Source organism: Elephas maximus, chromosome 10 (genome assembly GCF_024166365.1).
Source record: "Elephas maximus indicus isolate mEleMax1 chromosome 10, mEleMax1 primary haplotype, whole genome shotgun sequence".
In the NCBI taxonomy this organism is placed as follows: Eukaryota; Metazoa; Chordata; class Mammalia; order Proboscidea; family Elephantidae; genus Elephas; species Elephas maximus.
Genome location: NC_064828.1, coordinates 99,784,694 through 99,800,294, shown reverse-complemented (window position 1 = coordinate 99,800,294; position 15,601 = coordinate 99,784,694).

Sequence of the window (15,601 nt, the reverse complement as noted above, 5' to 3'; positions counted from 1 at the left end):
GAGAGACAGTGGTTTGCTTCATCAATTTCAATATCTTTTGTTTTATTTATTTTTTGACAAGAAGTACAAACGTGGAAGCCAAGTATCCCACTGTTCCCTTGTATCTGGCATCACCTCTGAAATATAGCAAACATGTCACCACTTGACTAGTGGAAAGAAAAAAAAATGTATCTAGGAACGTCATGGCAAAATAAGCTTGAAATCTGATAGAATTTGGAAGATCTATGAAATAAGGAGCAATTATAATCTTGACATTCTGAAGAAGTCTTTTTCAAGTGACCATGAACACTAGCAGGTAGAGATTGTCAAAGTCAGGATGGACCAGGACAAGGAAGGCCACATTATATTCAGGAAAGACAAAAGGAAGTTTCTGGACCCTGTTGCTGCCCAAGTCAGGAATTAAATTATCACTTCTTTAAAGAGACCCTCCCTGATCACCCATCTTAAATCAGACATACCATTTATCCCTGGTTACCTCCATCATATCACATTGTTGCTTCTATTATTTATCATGTTCTGAAATTGTATTATTTATATGTTTATTTGTTTGGTTATTGACTGTTTCCTCCCAACTACCTCCAGCATGAAATTATGAACCTTGTCTAGTCTTATCTTCAATTCCTAAAATGTAGGAGCATATATCCCTGGCATATAGGGACCTCTAGGTAAATATTCACAGTGAATGACATGAAAATTTGAAAAGGGAACACATGGAAGATAGAATGACTATGACGTTATAATGTGTTAATTATCTACTCAGGATTTACTTATTTACCTATTTACTTATTTTTGCTTAAGATAATTGGTACTATAACTATATTAAAAGTTATCGTGGAATTAAAGCATTTAAAGTCAAAAATTAAAAAAAAAACTACATCATGATTATTAAAGGACTATGGTGATTTTCTTATTTTTCATTTTAATTATAGCACTGCTTCTCAAAGCAGAATCAGACCAGCCATGACTACCAAGTGGCTTAATCTTTGGAGTGACAGCAATCTCTTTATTTATCACCATTCATTTATACATTCAATTATTTATTCCTGTATTAACATTTCTTGTGTTGTTAGTGTCTGGCATGTCTGGCTAGGTTGTATAGAAGACATAAGTCATTCTTTAGGGACTTGGAGTGTAGTATAGAAGAGAGGCAAGGAAGCCAACAGATACCAGTGAAATATGGCACTAGAGTTACACACGGTGAATTTTAAGTACACAGAAAAGCATACCCTAACACACCATAGGTGGTCAAGGAAGTCCTACAAGAGAAGAAAAGTCAGCAGAGGGCAGGGTTAGCTCAGGCCAAAGAGATCATATGTTACAGCAAACTTGGAGAAATATAAGTAGTTGTTTTGTCTGTGCAAGTAGTTAGGCATGGTGAGTCATAAGGTTGGAGGGATAGAAAGAGTCATATTTTAAGGGGTCTTTCATGATATTCGAGTCCACCCAGAGCTGCCTCAGAAGACAGACCTGTCTGGTAATCTACAAAAAAGTCAACCACTAAATACCCTGTGGAGCACAGTTCTACTCTGATCTACATGGGGTTGCCATGAGTCAGAATCTACAGCAACTTGTGCACTCATACCATGCATACTATGGTTAAAGTACCTTATAAAAATATCTGTCACTCAATATGAATGAAGCTATAAAATTGGCCCTGGTAACACTAATGAGATGGATTGACACAGTGGCTGCAACAATGGGCTCAAACATAGCAATGACTGCGAGGATGGCACAGGACTGGGCACTGTTTGTTCTGTTGTACATAGGGTCACTATGAATCAGAAATGACTCTATGGCACCTAACAAGAACACATACCACAAGAAATAATAGTCTGCTAGAATATTCCCACTGCCGTCCAGTCGATCCCAACTCATAGCGACCCTATAGGACAGAGTAGAACTGTCCCGTAGAGTTTCCAAGGAGCGCCTGGTGGATTTGAACTGCTGACCTTTTGTTAGCAGCCATAGCACTTAGCCACTACGCCTAGCTGGGGGCAATAGTGGTTCAGTGGCAGAATTCTCACCTTCTATATGGGAAATCTGGGTTTGATTTCTGACCAGTGCACCTCATGTGCAGCTGTCATCCACCTGTCAGTGGAGACTTCTGTGTTGTTACAATGCTGAACAAGTTTCAGTGGAACTTCTACGAGAAGACAGACTAGGAAGAAAGGCCTAATGATCTACTTGCAAAAATCAGGCAATGAAAACCCTGTGGATCACAATGATCCTATCTGCAACCAATCAGAGGATGATGGCTCAGGATGAGGCTATGTTTTATTCGTTTGTGCATGGGCTCGCCATGAGTTGGGAGCCAACTCTGTGACAGCTAAAGAGAAGATCAGCTGGCTGTGTGAGAAGTAGGGCCACTCAGGGTGACAGTGCCTTCTGTGGGCAAGAGGGTCACTGATGTCCATGCCTTTACAGACTCAGAAACTCAAATTGTTTAGCTCATCCACAGTCTGGGTTAGTTAGGCTAACCAAACTTAGAAGAGACCAATAATATTACATCTAGGCATAAAAAAAACACATCAATTTGCCAGTCCATTTTTTCCTGGACATGGGCCTAGAATCAGAACAAAAGACTTAGACAATCTTAGTAATTAAGACACTAATTAAGACAATAAACCAATTTCAACTGTGAGGAAAAAAATAAAAAGGAAAATAAATTAGGTACATGATCACAGTCATTCCAGATAACTAGAAGTAAATGCATATATTGCTCTTTGAACCTCCTTTTCTAGATTCCTAGTTTAAAGCCAAACCCGTTGCTTTAGAGTAGATTTCAACTTATAGCAACTCTATAGGACAGAGTAGAACTGCCCCATATGGCTCCCAAGGCTGTAATCTTTACAGAAATTTAAGGCAACGGGTTTGGTTTTTTTCTTTTTTAATCCTTACTGGAGCAGACTTCCACATCCTTCTTCTGTGGGGTTCTTAGATTACACACGTTCATTTTTCTTAAAAATTTCTCTTTAGATTGTAATAAACTTGTTTGAACTTGAAGTTCTTCAGTTTCTATGAGAAAATAATATTTTTTCCAAAATGAAAATACATTTAGATTATAAATGTAGCACAAATACCTGACAAAATATTTACTAAATAAGAAGAACATGAAGAAGATCAAATCATTTTTTATCTAACCAATTAAATATAGGATTTATTACTCTTTTATTGGGAATCCTTCCATATTTTTATGCACAATATACACATAAATATATATTGCTTTGTAGGCCTCTTTTTATTTTAATGACCAATCATTAACATCTAACTGCATCAACTAATATGCCTCATATTTCAGGCACAGCTATGGCCAGGCTTTATGTGTTCAAACTCCGGTAATAGAAATTTAGGTTGTGTCATCATTTCCTTTAATTATGAATATTATTAGAGACAATAACCTTGCAATTATATATTTTCATTCTTCTGATTATTGTCATAGACTAAGTCCCTGAAAGTGAAATTTGTGTCAAAAGCCATGTGTAATCTGAAGATTTGAGATCAAGTATGAACACTATAGCCTTCCAGAATTTATCCCTGTACGTGTCTGTCAGTTTGTCGTACTGTGGGGGCTTGCATGATGCTGTGAAGCTGGAAGTTATGCCACTGGTATTGAGATACCAGCAGGGTCACCCAGGGAGGACAGGTTTCAGCTGAGTTTCTAGACTAAGACAGACTAGGAAGAAGGACCTGGCAGTCTCCTTCTAAAAACCATTAGTCAGTGAAAACCTTATGAATAGCAGCAGAACATTGTCTGATATAGTGCTGGAAGATGAGCCCCCCAGGGTACAAGGCACTCAAAAGATGACTGGGGAAGAGCTGCCTCCTCAAAGTAGAATCGACCTTAAAGACATGGATGGAGTAAAGCTTTTGGGACCTTCATTTGCTGATGTGGCGCCACTCAAAATGAGAAGAAACAGCTGCAAACATCCATTAATAATCAGAACCTGAAATGTATGAAGTATGAATCTAGAAAAATTGGAAATTGTCAAAAATGAAATGGAACGCATAAACATCGATATCCTAGGCATTAGTGAGCTGAAATGGACTGGTATTGGCCATTTTGAATCAGACAGTCTACTATGCTGGGAATGACAACTTGAAGAGGAATGGTGTTGCATTCATCGTCAAAAAAGAATGTTTCAAGATCTATCCTGAAGTACATTGCTGTCAGTGATAGGATAATATCCATACACCTACAAAGAAGGCCAGTTAATATGACTATTATTCAAATATACGCACCAACCACTAGGGCCAAAGATGAAGAAACAGAAGATTTTTATCAGCTGCTACAGCTTGAAATTGATCGAACACGCAATCAAGATGAATTGATAATTACTGTCAATTGGCATGTGAAAGTTGGAAAAAAAGAAGAAGGATCAGTAGTTGGAAAATATGGCCTTGGTGATAGAAACAATGCTGGAGATCGAATGATAGAATTTTGCAAGACCAACAACTTCTTCATTGCAAATACCTTCTTTCACCAACATAAACGGTGACTATACACATGGACCTTGCCAGATGGAATGCACAGAAATCAAATTGACTACATCTGTGGAAAGAGATGATGGAAAAGCTCAATATCATCAGTCAGAACAAGGCCAGGGGCCAACTGTGGAACAGATCATCAATTGCTCATATGCAAGTTCGAGCTGAAACTGAAGAAAATCCGAGCAAGTCCACGAGACCTAAGATATGACATTGAGTATATGCTACCTGAATTTAGAGACCATCTCAAGAAGAGATTTGATGCACCGAATACTATGGTTGTCTGACAGAAGACCAGATGAGTTGTGGAATGACATCAAGGACATCATCCATGAAGAAAGCAAGAGGTCATTGAAAAGACAGGAAAGAAAGAAAAGAAGAAGATGGATGTCAGAGGAGACTCTGAAGCTTGATCTTGAGCATCGAGCAGCTAAAGCAAAAGGAAGAATTGATGAAGTAAAAGAACTGAACAGAAGATTTCAAAGGGTGTCTCGAGAAGACAGAGTAAAGTATTATAATGACATGTGCAAAGAGCTGGAGATGGAAACCCAAAAAGGAAGAACACGCTTGGAGTTTCTCAAGCTGAAAAAAATGAATAAAAAATTCAAGCCTCGAGTTGCAATAGTGAAGGATTCCATGGGGGAAAATATTAAAGTACCCAGGAAGCATCAAAAGAAGACGGAAGGAACACACAGAGTCATTATACCAAAAAGAATTAGTTGATGTTCAATCATTTCAAGAGGTGGCATATGATCAGGAACCGGTGGTACTGAAGGAAGAAGTCCAAGCTGTTCTGAAGGCATTGGCGAAAAACAAGGCTCCGGGAATTGATGGAATATCAATTGAGATGTTTCTACAAACAGATGCAGAGCTGAAGGTGCTTACTCGTCTATGCCAAGAAATATGGAAGACAGCTTGCTGGCCAACTGACTGGAAGAGATCCATATTTATGCCTATTCATAAGAAAGGTGATCCAACCAAATGTGGAAATTATAGAACAATATCATTAATATCACACGCAAGCAAAATTTTGCTGAAGATCATTCAAAAACAGCTGTAGCAGTATATCGACAGAGAACTGCCAGAAATTGAGGCCAGTTTCAGAAGAGGACGTGTAACCAGGGATATCATTGCTGATGTCAGCTGGATCCTGACTGAAAGCAGAAAATACCAGAAGGATGTTTACCTGTGTTTTATTGACTATGCAAAGGCATTTGACTGTGTGGATCATAACAAAGTATGGATAACATTGCGAAGAATGGGAATTCTAAAACACTTAATTGTGCTCATGAAGAAACTTTACATAGATCAAGAGGCAGTTGTTCGTACAGAACAAGGGGATATTGAGTGGTTTAAAGACAGGAAAGGTGTGCGTCAGGTTTATATTCTTTCACCATACCTATTCAATCTGTTTGCTGAGCAAATAATCCGAGAAGCTGGACTATATGAAGAAGAACGGGGCATCAGGATTGGAGGAAGACTCATTAACAACCTGCATTATGCAGATGACACAACCTTGCTTGCTGAAAGTGAAGAGGACTTGAAGCACTTACTAATGAAGATCAAAGACCACAGCCATCAGTTTGGATTGCACCTCAACATACAGAAAACAAAAATCCTCACGAATGGACCCATAAGCAACATCATGATAAACAGAGAAAAGATTGAAGTTGTCAAGAATTTCATTTTACTTAGATTCACAATCAACAGCCATGGAAGCAGCAGTCAAGAAATCAAAAGACGCATTGCATTGGGTAAATCTGCTGCAAAGGACATCTTTAAAGTTTTGAAGAGAAAAGATGTCACCTTGAAGACTAAGGTGCACCTGACCCAAGCCATGGTGTTTTCAATTGCATCATACGCATGTGAAAGCTGGACAATGAAAACTGAAGAAGAATTGACACCTTTGAATTGTGGTGTTGTCAAAGAATATTGAATACACCATGGACTGTCGAAAGAATGAACAAATCTGTCTTGAAAGAAGCACAGCCAGAATGCTCCTTAGAAGCAAGGATGTCGAGACTGCGTTTTACATACTTTGGACTTGTTGTTAGGAGGAATCAGTCCCTGGAGAAGGACATCATGCTTGGCAGGGTACAGGGTTAGTGGAAAAGAGGAAGACCCTCAGCGAGGTAGATTGACACAGTGGCTGCAACAATGAGTTCAGGACCGGGCACTGTTTCGTTCTCTTGTGTATAGGGTTGGTGTGAGTCGGAACTGACTCGACAGCACCTAACAACAACAACAACAACAACAAGATGTAATTATCCCACACTCTCCTCAAAAATTTAATTAATATTTTTTGTCTGTCACTTTGATAGGAACGAGGCTGAACACTTCTTATTCTTACTAATTCTTTGCTTTTCTTTTTAACTGCATCTATATTTTATTTTGCCATAGTTATAGTGTGATACTAGCTTTTATGTTATTATTGATTTGTTGTAGTCTATTTATGCAACTGATATTATTGAGCATCTCCATATGCCACACACTAAGCACCCAGGCTATAGCAGTGGAACAGAAAAGAAAAAAAAAAAAAAAAACTTCTGGTTTTTCTACACTGAGGGTCACACATATGATAAATATTTTTTTTTCTAACCTTTCCAGTAATATATTTGTAAACCACTGTTCAACTAAATGTCTCTGAAGTAGTTTGATGTATCCATCATGATTTGATTCCTATTATTTTTCTTTCTCAGAGAGTGACCTCGTTTCCTAATTCCAGGTCCGGCCATTGTATCAATGGTAGTATTTATGGAATTTTATTGGGATGCAGAAGAAGAAACAACAGAACCCTTTTTAAAGATTCTTAAACACCCAAAGTGTACATTTATGGAAAGCCAGATACTGAGATCAAGTTAATCTTTACCTAACCTTGGGAATATCTTTACCACCACTAACGTGAGGGGTGAGCACTGTGGGGTGAGCTGGCTAGGACAGCAACAGCAGTCTCAGGAGGACAGTGAGGGTTGCAAAGATGAGGGAGTTTGCTCTTCTTTGCTGTACACGTTCTGAGTTTTTAAATATAATCTCTGAAAACAAGAACCTTATCTAGTTATCTAGCGCTGCTGTAACAGAAATACAAACAAGTGGATGGCTTTAACAAACAAAAGTTTATTTTCTCACAGTTTAAGAGATTAAAAGTCTGAATTTAGGGTGCCAACTCTAGGGGAAGCCTTTCTCTCTGTAGGCTCAGGAGGAAGGTCCTTGTCTCTTTGAGCTTCTGCTCCTGGGCGATCTTCACGTGGCTTGGCATCTCCCTTCATCTCTGCTTGCTTGTCCTAATCTACTCTTTTTATATTTTGTCAGAGATTGACTCAAAACGCAGCCTACGCTAATCCTGCCTCGTTAACATAACAAAGACAACCCATTCCCAAATGAGATTATAACCACAGGCATAGAGATTAGGATTTACAACTCAAATTTTTGAGGGACACAGTTCAATCCATAACACAGAAAAACAAGGAAAAAAAAAAAAAAGACCTTAGCTCTGAAACTCCACCTAGTTAGAGAGTTGAGAAATATAACACAGACTGCATCGACAAGAATTTTTGCCATCCTTATCGTATGTGCGGGTTCCATGTAGACATAATAAATGGCTTTGCTACAGTAATAACTAACGGGGTTTTTCCTTCAAGGCACTTTTCAGACCTTCACCACCAATCTAATTTGAACCCTTTATGCTCATGCAGGTTCAGTATCTACTCTTCCACTCCTTATTTTTATTTTACTTTTGGTTGCCTCTGCCCTTCCTCCTTCAAATAAGATCTAAATGGAAAGTATCAGAATATTATACCAAAAGCTGTTTAGATTGTTTTTGAATGGAGAGCAGATAAGCATCCCAACTTTTGAGTACTTGGTCTAGCCGATTATGTCTTTCAACATGCCTTCAGGAAGCAGTTTCTGGGCTGTGACAAATGTTTCTCATTGCTATAACTCGTAAATGAGTCTGAGCACCAAGAGTTGTAGGACAATTGACCACCGTAAGGGTAAACACAAAAAATTGCAAGTATACTACTGTGTTTGGCCTGTAATTACCAAGGCTATAGACCTGAGAAAGAAAGTCTTTGAAAATCGATCTCATACCAGAGTGAATGTTGCTTCTGTGTGTAGATTGTTATCATTCCCTATTCAAAATCACTAAAAATACTCCTTTTATTTTTGGTTGATGTTTTAAAACAACTGAAGCTAAAAAAAAAAAAAAATGTTGTCTAGGATTAATGTTCGCTATTTTTGTCTAGAGTAAATTGAGAGCATATTTTTACACAAATAATGTGCGTGTTCTACATTTTTTTTTTCCCAACAGCTCCTCCCCTTCCCATTGCATTGAGGTGTTTTTGTAAGTGCACTATGTCAATACAGTACCCTTTCTTGTGCCTAATACAAGACATCTCTTATTATTGTTAATATTATTGTTAAGAACCCTTTACATATATCGACTACCTTGTGGCTGCTTTTTATACTTACAGAATATTTCACAGAGCTTCAGACGCTTTGCAAATATTAAATCCTTTAAAGGTCCCTAGTTGGTGCAAGGTGCCCTGGTGGCCCAGCGGTAAAGAGCTACTGCTGCTAGCCAAAAGGCCTTCAGTTCAAATCTACCAGTCACACCTTGGAAGCCCTATGGGGCAGTTCTACTCTGTCCTATAGGGCCACTATGAGTCAGAATCAACTTGATGGAAATAGATTTTTGGTTTTGGGTGGTACAGATAGTTTGCATTCAACTCCTAACCTAACGGTTGGCAGTTTGAATCCACCCAGCAGTACAGCAAAAGAAAAGCCTGGCAAACTTCTGTAAAGATTATAGCCAAGAAAATCCTGTGTAGTTCTAGTGTGTAATACATGACGTTGCCATGAGTCAGAATTAACAGCAACAGGTTTGCTTTTTTGGTTATAAAGGTCATCAATTTTCTTAGGGGTCCTATGAGAGGAAAAAAAAAATTTTTTTTTTTTTTTTTTGAGAGGTGAGAATTATTTTTAAAGCACTTCAGAACCTCTGAGGGCCAAGTCATCTCCACCATTTCTATGAGCAAATGCCTATGAATGGACGGGATAGAGTTGTGTTTCTCATAGTTGGACCACAAAAAAGGGTTCACAGGATTTGTGTCACTACTAGGAGTGCCAAAACCAGCTGTGAGGGTCAGCCATGATTGTACTACTTTTTGGCCTGAGGAAACTGAAGTACACTGTACTACTAGACAAGGAGCCCTGGTAGTGTAATGGTTAATTAAGCAGTCAGCTGCTAACCAAAAGGTCGTGGCTGACACCTACCCAGCAACTCTGTGGGAGAAAAAAACTAGCAATCTGCTCCTATGAAGATTACAGCCTAAGAAACCTTATGGGGTAGTTCTGCTCAGTCCTACAGGGTCACTATGAGTTGGAATTGTCTTTATGGGATACAAAAACAACATAAACCAAACCCAGTGTCCTCGAGTCAGTTCTGGCTTACAGCAACACTATAAGACAGAGTAGAACTGCACCATAAGGTTTTCAAGGAATGACTGGTGGGCTCAAACTGCCAACCTTTTGGCTAACAGATACACTCTTAACAACAACATACTACTAGACAAATGGTGGCTCCTCTGTAGGCCAAAGAACGTATCAAAGAACGATACTATTTAGAAAAGTAACAGCCATGCACTTAACCAGGCACATCTCCTTCTTGGTTCAATCCTGTCACTTTTCTTAGTGCTTTAGAAGTCAAGGGCATGATCAACTATGCTATCTGCTATCCCGTGAGCTGTCTCTGAAGGAAGGACTCCAATAAAATCATCCAATTGAAAAAAATCATCCTCAAATCAAGTGGTGAACTTCAGATTTTTACTCAGGTAGGACAACTATAATATTTTCCAAATAAAAATATAAGCTTTCTCTTTATGCTGGAAAAAAATTAAAATATTTCCTAAAAATATAAGAAAAAGTTAAAATAAGAGTAAATTTGGCTTGGTTGAAAGGTGGTTAGTTATTTTCAATAATGTATTCATTCATTCACTTATTCATTCAACCATTTATTTATTCATTCACTGAACATTAGAGCCAGGCGCTGTTTGGTTTTAAGAATTCCAAGAAGCAAAACAAAAATATCTTCCCATCTGGGAGCTAACACGCCAGTATTATGAGACCAAAAGGAACAAAGCTAGTAAAATATGAGTTGATAATTTCTGCAACATTTAAAGAAGAGGTACAGTGTGGAATTTAATGAGTTTTAACTCTGGTGACCTTGGGAAATTTTCTTAATCACTCAAAAACTTTTCTTCTCTGAAGGCATGGGAATAACCAGAACATCAACCTCACCTTGTGGCTGTGAGCATGAAATGAAATAATGTCTATACATTGTAAATGCTAGTTTCATTGTTGAAGGGAGCCTTGGTGGTTAAAATGCTCATCTTCTAACCTAAAGACTGGTTGTTCAAATCCACCCACTGTTCCATGGGTGAAAGATGTGGCAATCTGCTTCCATAAAAATTTACAGCCTTGAAAACCTTATGGGCCAGTTCTACGCTGTCCTATAGGGTCGCTATGAGTTGGAACCAACTCGAAGGCAGTGGGTTTGGTTTGGTTTTCATCATTATTCTTTCAGAAGTATACGGAAAGTGTTCTGCAGGTATAGAACAAGTAGTTATTAAGTCTTTGTGAGGGAATAGAAAACAATACAAAGTGTAGTTTAACCTGGCACTCAGTCCAGCTTCTTATGAGAATTTTGCGTATATAGAATAAATATTTTTAACAGGTGTTGTTTGTAAATCAGCCCCTTCCTGGCTTTTAATGAGGTTTAGTAAGGGGTGCAACCATTTTTAGTTAAGACAAGATTTCACTTAATTCAGGGATAAAATCACCATTGGGGCAATTTCTTTTCTTTCTAACAAATTTTAATTGGACAGTTATGGATTTAGTTTATTTATGTTAAAAATAAAGTATAGTGTATATTTTAACCTATTTAAGAAAACACAGTGTAAACCTATCTGTGGAGTGAACATGCTATCTGCCTTAGTCAATCCCTTTGTTGGTGTTTCCTTCAAATTTAAGCTTACATACAGATCAGTTAAGTTGAAATGGGTCTTCCTTAGTTAGAAGTTTAGAGAGAGGAAGTGCTCAGGCTGTCCACATTTCAATCTCCAGAGACTTGATTGTGATAACAAGGTAGGCTATTCCCAGTTGTGCCATCTTTATAACAATATTACTTGAAGATGTTTATAACTATGACAAAATTATTTAAGAATCACTTAATCCCCTTTGTCTTATGCTGGATTATCTAGAGAAGCAAAACCAGTGAAGTATATAAATATATATATAAAAAAGAGAGAGAGAATTATCTCAAGGAAATAGTTCCTGAAGTTGTAGTGGCTGGCAAGTCCAAAGTCCGTGGGTCAAGTGACAGGTAGGAGGCTTCTCCTAACTCACATAGCTACAGGGACTGACAAACCCAAGACTGGCAGGTTAAACAGCAGGCTGCTTCTGGTTCACAGCCTGCGGAGGCAGAAAATCCCAAGATCGGCAGGTAAGCTGCTAGCTCAAGTCCCAAGAGCTGAAGGTCACATGATGATAAACTGGATTCAGAATCCAGAGCAAGAGCCTTGCTGGAACATCCATTTGTATCCTGGAGAAACACCACACCCCTAAGAAAACTTCCTTTCAACTGCTTGGCTACTCGTAGCAGATCTCATCATAGAATTGATTACATCCTTACATAACCACGGAGAACCATGGCCCAGCCAACTTGACACACAACCTTAACCATCACACCCATCCTTTAATGAGAATTGTGGGTATATATTTCATATATAAGAATGATGAAGGATAGAAAGGCTCTGTTGTCAGTGGAGCTAAGGGAATAAGTTCTGCTTAATTCTAAAATGTCTTCTGTGCATCCCATGATCTTAATGTCACAAAATGCACTTCTCTTGCTTCAGGGCCCAGTCTTTGCCTTGTCACTTACTCAACGTATAGTACCTCGTCTTCATTGTTTATGGAAAGCTTTGTTTCTATCCAACGTCCACAAAATGCTGACACTATTGGAGTGATTATTAAACTATCTAATGCAATGTGACTGCATCTACATTTATAATTAAAAGTGGCAACTCTAACTCTAGGCTATCTATTAGTATTTGGAGTATTTTCTTGGAGGGAAGACTCATTCTCTGTCTGCCATTTTTTCTGAATACGGATCCCTAAGATTTGCACAAACATGAATGCCATGATGCTTCCAGAACACCACCATCAGACATCTCTGCCGCAGGATCCTAGAGGACCTCTGTTTAACCATGCTGTGGGGTATGGTGGAGGTTTGCATTTACGCTCTTTACCAGACAATTGTTATGTAGCCTTGAATTGTTGTGTTTCACATATTAATAGTACATTCTCAACTAGCTCTTCAATCCACAGAATTCAGTGATAATGCTGTTAAGATGTCTACCTCTGAAATAATACAATATTGTATTAGACTGTTTAGGAAATGATTCTGAAGATGTTTTGAAGACATAAAATCAAACATCACTCATCTGTCATATGGTTTCCAAATTTGGTCATATTACTCTTTATCCAGATTTTATAAAATTTAAGAGGTATATAATAAATGTTTCATAAAAAATGGATTGGGTAAATGAATATCAAATTGGAAACCATGATCCCAACTCCATGGCATGTACAGCCCAAAGAAGACACTGTGTATCTATGTCTTCTCTAAAAAGTACAGCTTCCTCTTCCTATTTCTTCAACAGCCTATCTAGGAATTTTCCACAAGGCCTGCCTTTGATAAACCTCTTATGTCAGACTCTGGATGACTAGAATTACCTTCCTGTAGTTTAATTCCCAATCATGTGATCTTACTTCATTATAATTATCATTATAGCACTGGCTAGAGGGTTCTGCTTAGTTTTTCAGAGTTACAATTCCCCCTCAACTATGATTAAACTGTCTTTGGATTCATGGGCCTGGAAAATTTGTGCCATCCAATTTAATGAAAAACAATTTTCATAGCCATCTGGCAATGGTAAGGATATTTCTAAAAGTTAACTTTTCACATATTAAACTTCTAAAAGAAATAATTAAATCAGCTTTTATAAAAGCTCAAGTGGAAAATGTCTGCTCGGTATGTTCCTGCCAGCCCCCTGATTTGTATATCTGTGGTACTTCCTCAGTACTTTGGAGAGAAACAGATCATTTATATAAATTATAATTGATTGAGGCCTGAGTGCTGAGCATTTTGGAATAGACTCTTGGGTAAGTTAGATAGTTAGAGACTAAGAAATAAAGCTTATCTGCTTGCATTCTTTCATCAAAGCATAATTTAAATCAATTAATTATAATTTAGGAAATTTTCAAAAGCTAGAAAGCTTTCAGTTTGAAAATTGTGTTTAGGTAATCACGAAACAAGTTCTTAAGATTTAAAAAGGTAGCCTCACAAAATTCTATTTTGCAGATTCCCTTAGCATTTTTAAATTTTTCCACTTCATTTTTATTTTCAGTCTTAAAAACAATACCACAATTGTAAAAGGAATTAACCACTTTTTTGATCATAGCATTTGAGCTTTCTCCAAGTGATAACTCAGAGTCATACAGGAACAGAGTAGATAAACTCAGTATTATTTTGAATTCTTCCAGGCTGAAGATGACTTGAACAACTATTAAATAGAACATACACTTGCCTGGAGAAATTTGAGAAAATAAAACACATGAATTCTTTTGAGCACAAAATGTGATCTTGATTTAGATTATTAGTCGAGGTAGCTGGTAACTTACGCTTCTTATATATTTGACTGGGTTTTCTACAGAAACCTGAACAAATAAAAATTCTGAACAATTGTAGATACCCAAACATTTTCATTGACAAACCCTATTCTGGAGGTATTGCCAGATGGGAATGATGTCTGCTTCATAATCAAACTTGATCTGTGTCTCTTCCATCCTTATTTCTGCCATTTGTGATGTAACACTGTAAGTTATACCCTGTCTATGGGAATCACTTTCTTTAAAAGTATCATAATTAATAGTACCAAGAGAGATTTGTGGTTCAAGTAATATAATGAATGTTTAAGTGGGAATATAGATACAGATACTTTGTACTTAACTCTGAATATCTTTCAATGAAATTACAGTGGTGATGGATGTTTTATTCAAAAGAATATGAGGTATGCAAACAAAAATATCACTTGCTTTATGTATTCTTTGAAGGCCAAGTTTATGTTATCACTATCCTGAAGTCAAAGGTATTTGCAAATCTAAACATTTACAGGTCGCCAATATCCACAATAATGATGCCGGTAAATGTAAATCAAAGTTACATGTGAAATCTTAATTTAGAGCAATACTAATGAAAGATTGGATTAAGCAGACAAAATTTCTCTGTTTAAGTAAGAAATTAAGCCAGGACAATCAACAGAAAACTATTTAAAAAGTCTATGGTCTTTCCCAAACAACAACAACAAAAAAAAACTATCAGTTTTATGCTATTTTACAACATTCTAAAGAGACTTTTTTTTTTCTCTCTCTTTCTTATACTCTTATCAAGCTAATAATCCTTGGGATGCAAAAAAAAAAGAAAAGACCTCATTCTGCTCCTGCTGTTTATCACCTTCCTGAAATCATAATCCTCTCTTGTAACTATAATCATCTCTGCAGGAATTAATTGTGATGTCACAGAAGATTATGACATTAGATGGGAAACAGGCAGCAGGAGCCTGAGATCTATTAAAAGCACAGAGCTGTTTCTTATGAAAATATATGTTGTACATATATCAGGCCTCTGTTTAAGAATGGTATCAAATTAGAGTGAATAAATAACAAAGGCTGTTAGGTTCCTTTGTATTTAATAAGGGCTCTTAGATGGATTTGAGAATTAAAACTTTAATGATTCATTAATTAAAGCAAGTTCCTTTTTTTTGGAAATTAAATCAGAAGGGTAATATATGTTCAGTTCACTTATTGTGTTTAATTATGACAAATTTTAGCACATAAAATTGTATACTTGTCAGTAATTCTAAATCTTAGCTATATGTTGGAATTACCTGGGAAACATAAAAAACTTCTTATGCCCTTGTTCCACTCCCCGAAGACTCTGATTTAATTGGCCTGGGCTGAGATCTAGACACCAGAAATTTTAAAAGCTCCCCAGTGATTC